Source organism: Mirounga leonina, unplaced genomic scaffold (genome assembly GCF_011800145.1).
Source record: "Mirounga leonina isolate KUSES-001 unplaced genomic scaffold, KU_Mleo_1.0 Mir_204, whole genome shotgun sequence".
NCBI lineage: Eukaryota > Metazoa > Chordata > Mammalia > Carnivora > Phocidae > Mirounga > Mirounga leonina.
Window position 1 is genome coordinate 9,003,749 of NW_023270513.1, and position 8,057 is coordinate 9,011,805.

The window sequence follows — 8,057 nt, forward strand, 5'->3', positions numbered from 1 at the left end:
GAGAGAACAACTTATATATATAAGCCAAAAATACGGGTAACTACTATGAAGGGATAGAATATGACTCTAAAAATGTAAAATAAAAATGTTTTTTTTTTAAAAAGGGATTGATAAGATGTTGGTTGAAAAAGGGAAAAAGAAAAATTCAAAAAGAAAATAAAAGAAAAAAGACAGTTAAAAAAATAATTAACTTTGAAAGACTAATGAATCATGGTAAAAAAGCCGTGAATTCTATGTGCAGTATTCCCCTAGCGCTGGAGTTCTGCCGTTCTCATTGATCGGTAAACTTGGTCTTGGCCGGCTGTTCTCTCTGATCTTCTGGGGAGGGGCCTGTTGCCGTGGTTTCCAAATGTCTTTGCCGGAGGCGGAATTGGCCCGCCCTTGCCCCCTCCCGGCTAAGTAATCTGCTCGGCTTTGCTCTCTGGGGCTTTTGTTCCCTGCGAGCTTTCCCTACAGCTTTGGAGGCGGAGAGTGAAAATGGCGGCCTCCCAATCTCCACCCCGGAGGAGCCGAGAACTCGGGGCCCTGCTTCTCAGTGAGCCCCCAGAGAAAAGCCGTCAGTCACTCCCGTCTCCCCGGTCTCCGGCTGCACTCCGTGCTCACCCGGCCTGTGACCGCACATTTCTCTCTCTGGCACCCGACCCCGGGTGGAGTCTTCAAACCCATCAGATCCCTGCAGTGCACTCCCATGCGGCTCCTCCCAGGGGAGGAAGGTGAGTCTCCCTGGATCTGCCGCTTGTTGGGTCCCTGCTGGAGCAGTAGTGGCCCGACTGTGCCGCGGATCACGGTTTATGGCAACCCCGAGCTGAGAGCCCACGCCTGGGCTCCGCCTCTGTAGCCGGCTTCCCTGCTCCATTACCGGGGAGCTCTGCCACACTCAGGCACCCCCGGTCTTTCTGTGACCCCGAGGGTCCTGAGACCACACTGTCCTGGAAGGTTCCACCCCCCGCTTAGCCACCAGAGTGACGTCCCTCAGCGGAGCAGACTTTTAAAAGTTCCGATTTTGTGCTCCGCAGCTCTATCACTTGCCAGAAGCGGCCGACGGAGGCCCCTCCCCCGCCGTCTATCCTCCTGAATATCGCCTCGGATTCACTTCTCCGCACGTCCTACCTTCCAGAAAGTGGTCACTTTTCTGATGAGAGAATTGTTGCTCTTCTTTTCTTCGATCTCCTGTTGAGTTTGTAGGTGTTCAGAATGGTTTGATCCCTATCCAGCTGAATTGCTGAATTCCTGAGAGGAGACGAAATCCAGTTCTCCTACTCCTCTGCCATCTTGCTCCTCATCAGTTCCTTTCTGGTCTATGTTGCTTTTAGGCTCTCTCTTTGCTTAGAGGACCCCTTTCAAGATTTCCTGTAGGGCTGGTTTTGTGTTTGCAAATTCCTTTAGTTTTTGTTTGTCCTGGAAGATTTTTATCTCTCCTTCTATTTTCAATGACAGTCTAGCTGGATATAGTATTCTTGGCTGCATATTTTTCTCATTTAGTGCTCTGAATATATCCTGCCAGTCCTTTCTGGCCTGCCAGGTCTCTGTGGATAGGTCTGTTGCCAATCTAATGTTTCTACCCTTGTAGGTTCCATATCTCTTCTCCTGAGCTGCTTTCAGGATTTTCTCTTTGTCTATGAGACTCGTAAGTTTTACTATTTTATGTCGGGGTGTTGACCTATTTTTATTGATTTTGAGAGGCGTTCTTTGTGCTTCCTGGATTTTGATGCCTGTTTCCTTTCCCAAATTAGGGAAGTTCTCTTCTATAGTTTGCTCCAATATACCTTCTGCCCCTCTCTCTCTTTCTTCTTCTTCTGGGATCCCAATTATTCTAATGTTGTTTCATCTTATGGTATCGCTTATCTCTCGAATTCTGCCCTCGTGATCCAGTAGTTGTTTATCTCTCTTTTTCTCAGCTTCTTTATTTTCCACCATTTGGTCTTCTATATCACTGATTCTCTCTTCTGCCTCATTTATCCTATCAGTTATTGCCCCCATATTTGATTGCACCTCATTAATAACCTTTTTGATTTCGACTTGGTTAGATTTTAGTTCTTTTATTTTTCCAGAAAGGTTTTCTCTAATAACTTCCATGCTTTTTTCAAGTCCAGCTAGTATCTTTAAAGTGATGATTCTGAACTCTAGGTCCAACATTGTACTAATGTACGTATTGAGTAGATCCCTGGCAGTCAGTACTGCCTCTTGTTCTTTTTTTGAGGTGATTTTTTCCTTCTTGTCATTTTGTCCAGAGGAGAATAGATTAATGAGAGAACAAAATGCTAACAGGGTAACAACATCCCCAGAAAATACACTCTAAACAAATCAGAAAAAACCTGAAGCAGGGGGAAAGAAAGGGAAAGAGAAAAAACAAAAAGAAAAAGAAAAAGAAAAAGATAAAAACAAACAAAATCAGAACAAAACAACGAAAAAAACCAGAATATGTTCAAATATGATCAGGCTCGTACATAGATCAGTGCCACACACTAGATTTGGGGTGTATTTTGGTCTGTTAGAAGAAAGAGCCTCCCAAAATTTTAAAGAAAGAAAAACTTATATATGTACAAAAATAAGGTTTGATATGATGAAGGTATGGAATATGACTGTAAAGATGATAATTATAAAAATTTTTATAAAAGGAATTGATAAGAAGGTGTTTGAAAAAAGAAAGAAGAGGATTTAAAAAAAAAGAAAAAAAAAAAGGAAGAGAATGTGATCAGGCAGGAGAGTAGAAAAAAACCATACACTAGAGATTTAGGGTCTATTTTGATCTGTTAGAGGAAACTATCTCAAAATTTTAAAGAGAGAACAACTTATATATATATACGCCAAAAATATGTGTAACTACTATGAAGGGATGGAATATGACTCTAAAAATGAAAAATAAAAATGTTTTTTAAAAAAGGGATTGATAAGATGTTGGTTGAAAAAGGGAAAAAGAAAAATTCAAAAAAAAAAAAGACAGTTAAAAAAAAATTAACTTTGAAAGACTAAAGAATCATGGTAAAAAAGCCATGGATTCTATGTGCATTATTCCCCTAGCACTGGAGTTCTGCAGTTCTCATTGAAAGGTAAACTTGATCTTGGCCGGCTGTTCTTGCTAATCATCTGGGGGAGGGGCCTGTTGCCATGGTTCCCAAATGTCTTTGCTGGAAGCAGAATTGCCCCGACCTTGGTGGGTCCATTCTCAGTAATCTGCTCAGGTTTGCTCTCCGGAGCTTTTGTTCCCTGCAAGCTTTCTGTACAGCTTTGGAGGCAGAGCGTGAAAATGGCGGCCTCTCAATCTCCTCCCCGGAGGAGCCGAGAACTCGGGGCCCCACTCCTCAGTGTGCCCGCAGAGAAAAGCAGTCAGTCACTCACGTCTCCCCAGTCTCCGGCCGCACTCCATTCTCACCCAGTCTGTGACTGAGCGTTTCTATCTCTGGCACCTGACTCGGTGTGGAGTTTCAAAACTCAGCAGATCCTTGCAGTGCGCTCCTGCGCCGTTCCTCCCGGGGGAGAAAGGGGAGTCTCCCTGGATCTGTGCTTGTTGGGTCCCTGCTGGAGGAGCCGTGGCCCAACTGTGCCGCGGATCACGGTTTATGGCAACCCCAAGCTGAGATCCCGCGCCTGGGCTCCGCCTCTGCTGCCGGCTTCCCTGCTCCGGTACCTGGGAGCTCTGCCACACTCAGGCACCCCCAGTCTTTCTGTGACCCTGAGGGTCCTGAGACCACACTGTCCCATCAGGGTCCCACCCCCAGCTTAGCCCCCGGAGCAACATCCCTCAGCAGAGCCGACTTCTAAATGTTCCAATTTTGTGTTCCACAGCTCTATCACTTGCCAGAAGCAGCTGAGGGAGGCCCCTCCCCCACCGTCTATCCTCCTGAATATCGCCTCGGATTCACTTCTCCGCATGTCCTACCTTCCAGAAAGTGGTCGCTTTTCTGTTCAGAGAGTTGTTGCTATTCTTTTCTTCGATCTCCTGTTGAGTTTGTAGGTGTTCAGAATGGTTTGATCCCTATCCAGCTGAATTCCTGAGACCAGAGGAAATCCAGGTCTTCTACTACTCCACCATCTTGCTCTGCCCCTAGGTAACATCTTTTTAAATGTATTTTAATTTGTTAATTGCAGCACCTAATGTTTTATGGATGATGATGTGTTAATTTTGTGCAATTACATAAGAAAGCATAAAGCACTTCGCAGATTATAAAGTGCTGAACAAATGTTAGTTATGATTAAATCACAACCAATAAAAGTTTAAACTATAGAAAATTCTTAGTAAGGGAGAACCACTGGTATTTTAAAATTATAGGTCTGATGATATGAATATGTTTAGAAAAAATATTTTAATGATAATTTATATTATATTATGCAATAATTTATATGCAAAACAATAAGCTAAGCTGAAGGAGTAATTTTAGAATCATGAGGTAAACATTAAATGATAATTAAACATTTATTAAAAAGAAAATTCTTGGGTGCCTGGGCGGCTCAGTCGTTAAGTGTCTGTCTTAGCTCACGTCATAATCCCAGAGTCCTGGGATCGAGTCTCACATCGGGCTCCTTGCTTAGTGGGGAGTCTGGTTCTCCCTCTCCCTCTGACCCTGCTTGTGTCCCCTCTCTTGCTGTGTCTCTCTCTGTCAAATAAATAAAATCTTTAAAAAAAATTAAAAAAATAAGAAAATTGTTTCCTTAAACCAATAATAAAAGCTCAAACTTTTCCTTTATTTACACTTTATTGTTATTTTTTTTAAAGAGTTATTTAACCACGTTAAAGAGAGAGAGAGAGGGATGTCTGGGTGGCTCAGTCAGTTAAACATCTGCCTTCAGCTCAGGTCATGATCCCAGGATTCTGGGATTGAGTCCTGCATCGAGCTCCCTGCTCAGCAGGAAGCCTGCTTCTCCCTCTGCCCCTCCTTCGGTCTCTCTCTCTCTGACAAATAAATAAATAAATCTTTAAAAAATTCCTAAAAAAATAATAGAGAGAGAGACTGTGCACAATTAGGGGGAGGGGAAGCAGGAGAAGGAGAGAGAGAATCTCAAGCAGACTCTGCGCTGAGCATGGAGCCCTATGCATGGCTCTATCCCATGACCCTGAGATCATGACCTGAGACAAAAGAAATAAAAGGCATTCAAATTGGCAAGGAAGAAGTAAAACTTACACTATTTGCATACGACATACTATACTATGTCATATATATAGCAAACCTGAAAGACTCCACCAAAAACATACTAGAACTGATAAATGAATTCTGTAATGTTGCAGGATACAAAAGCAACGTGCAAAAATCAACCAACTGAGCCACCCAGGTGCCCTACAATTTTATTATTAATTATTACTATTATTTATTATTATTATTGCTATTATTATTTTGCCTCACAAGATCATCATTATTTGTATAAATAGGAGATTATGGAGAATAATTTACAAAGTCATGGCTCCCTGAACAAGGGGGGACAGACTCATTTTTATTAATCTTTTTAAAAAATTCCAGTAGAGTTAATATACAGTGTTATTTTATTTTCAGGTGTACAATAGAGTAATTCAACACTTCCATGTATTGGCCTGTGCTCATCACAAGTGCACTCCTTAATCCTCATCACTTATTTAACCTAGTTCCTCACCACGCTACCCTCTGGTAACCATCAGTTTGTTCTTAGAGGTTAAGAGTCTGTGTCTTGGTTTGTTCCCTTTCTTTTTGTTCTTTATTTGTTTTATTTCTTAAATTCCACATATGAGTGAAATCATATGGTATTTGTCTTTCTCTGACTGACTTATTTCACTTAGCATTATACCTTCTAGCTCAATCCATGTTCTTGCAAATGGTAAGATTTAATTCTTTTTATGGCTGAATAATATTCTATTGTATATATAACACATCTTATTTATCCACTCATCTACTGATGGACATTTGGGCTGTTTCCATAATTTGGCTATAGTAAAAAATGCTGCAATAAACTTAGTGGTCCATGTATCCCTTTGAATTAGTATTTATTTTTTTTTTTTGGTAAATATTCTGTAGCACCATCATTTGATCATAAGGTAGTTCTATTTTAACTTTTTGAGGAACTGTCATACTGTTTTCCACAGTAGCAACACCAGTTTGAGTTCCCACCAAGAGTTCAAGAGGGTTTTTTCTTCACATCCTCACCAACACAGGTCATTTCTTGTGTTTTTGATTTTAGCCACTCTGGTGTGAAGTGATATCTCATTGTGATTTTGATTTTCATTTCCCTGATGATGAGTGATGTTGAGCATCTTTTCATGTGTCTGTTGGCCATTTGTAGGTCTTCTTTGAAGAAATATATATTCATTTCTTCTGCCCATTTTTAATTAGATTACTTGGCTTTTGGGGGTTAATTTGTATAAGTCCCTTATATATTTGCATACTTTTTATACCTTTATTGGATATGCCACTTGCAAATATCTTCTCCTATTTAGTAGGTTGCCTTTTGTTTTATTGATGATTTATTTTGCTGTACAAAAGCTTTTTATTTTGATATAGTACTGGTAGTTTACTTTTGCTTCTACTTACTTTGCCTCAGGAGACATATCTAGAAAAAATGTTCCTTCATCTGATACCAGAGAGATTACTGCCAGGGCTAACTTCTAGGATTTTTATGGTGTTATGTCTCACATTAAGTTTTTATTTTTGTGTATGATGTAAGAAGGTGGTCCAGTTTCATTCTTTTTCATGCAGGTTAACAGTTTTCCCAACACCATTTATTGAAGGGACTCTCATTTTCCAATTGGATATTCTTTACTGCTTTGTTTGAGATTAACTGACCATATAGTTGTGAGTTTCTGTCTGAGTATTCTATTCTGTTCCATTGATCTACGTGTCTATTTTTTGTGCCAGTATGATACCATTTTCATTACTACAGCTGTGTAACATAACTTGAAGTCTGAAATTGTGATACCTCCAGCTTTGCTTTTCTTTCTCAGAATTGTTCTGTCAATTCACGGTCTTTTGTGGTTCCATATAAATTGTAGGATTTTTGTTCTACTTCTGTGAAAAATGCCATTGGTATTTGATAGGGATTGAATTAAATTTGTAGATTGCTTTGGGTAGTAAAGACATTTTATTTTATTTTATTTTTTAAAGATTTTATTTATTTATTTGACAGAGAGAGACACAGCAAGAGAGGGAACACAAGCAGGGGGAGTGGGAGAGGGAGAAGCAGGCTCCCTGTGGGGCTTGATCCGAGGACTCTGGGATCATGACCTGAGCCAAAGGCAGACGCTTAACGACTGAGCCACCCAGGCGCCCCAAGTAAAGACATTTTAACAATATTTGTTCTTCCAAACAATGTTCATGGAATATATTTCCATTTCTTTGTGTCATCCTGAATTTTTTTCATCAGTGTTTTATGCTGTTCAGAGTGCAGATCTTTCAATTCTTTGGTTAGGTTTATTCCTAGGTTAGGTTGTTTATTTGAGATTTTTCTTGCTCATTGAGGTAGGCCTTTCTTGCTCTAAATTTCCCTCTTAGATCTACTTTCACAGCATATCAAAGGTTTTGGACCATTCTGTTTTCATTTTCATTTGTTTCCATGTAATCTTCAATTTTTTCTTTGATTTCTTGGTTAACACATTCATTGTTTAATGGCATGTTATTTATTTAACCTCATTTTTTTTTTTGGTCTTCCCAGATTTTTTTCTTGTGTTTGAATTCCAGTTTCATAGTGTTGTGGTCAGAAAAGATGCATGGTATGAATTCAATCATTTTGAATTTGTTGAGACCTATTTTGTGGCCTAACATGTGATCTATTCTGGCGAATCCTCTGTGTGCACCTGAAAAGAATGTGTATTCTATTTTAGGAAGACATATTCTAAATATGCCTGTTAAATCCACCTGGTCCTATATGTCATTCAAAGCCATTGTTTCCTTGTTGATTTCTGATTGGCTAATCTGTCCATTGATATAAGTGTGGCATTAAAGTCCCCTATTATTGACACTTGGAACATTCTCCAAAATAGGTCACATATTAAGTCACAAAACAGGTCTCAACAAATACAAGAAGATTGATGTCAAACCATGCATCTTTTTAACCACAAGGCTGTGAACCTGGAAGTCAACAAAAACAAAAACATCAGG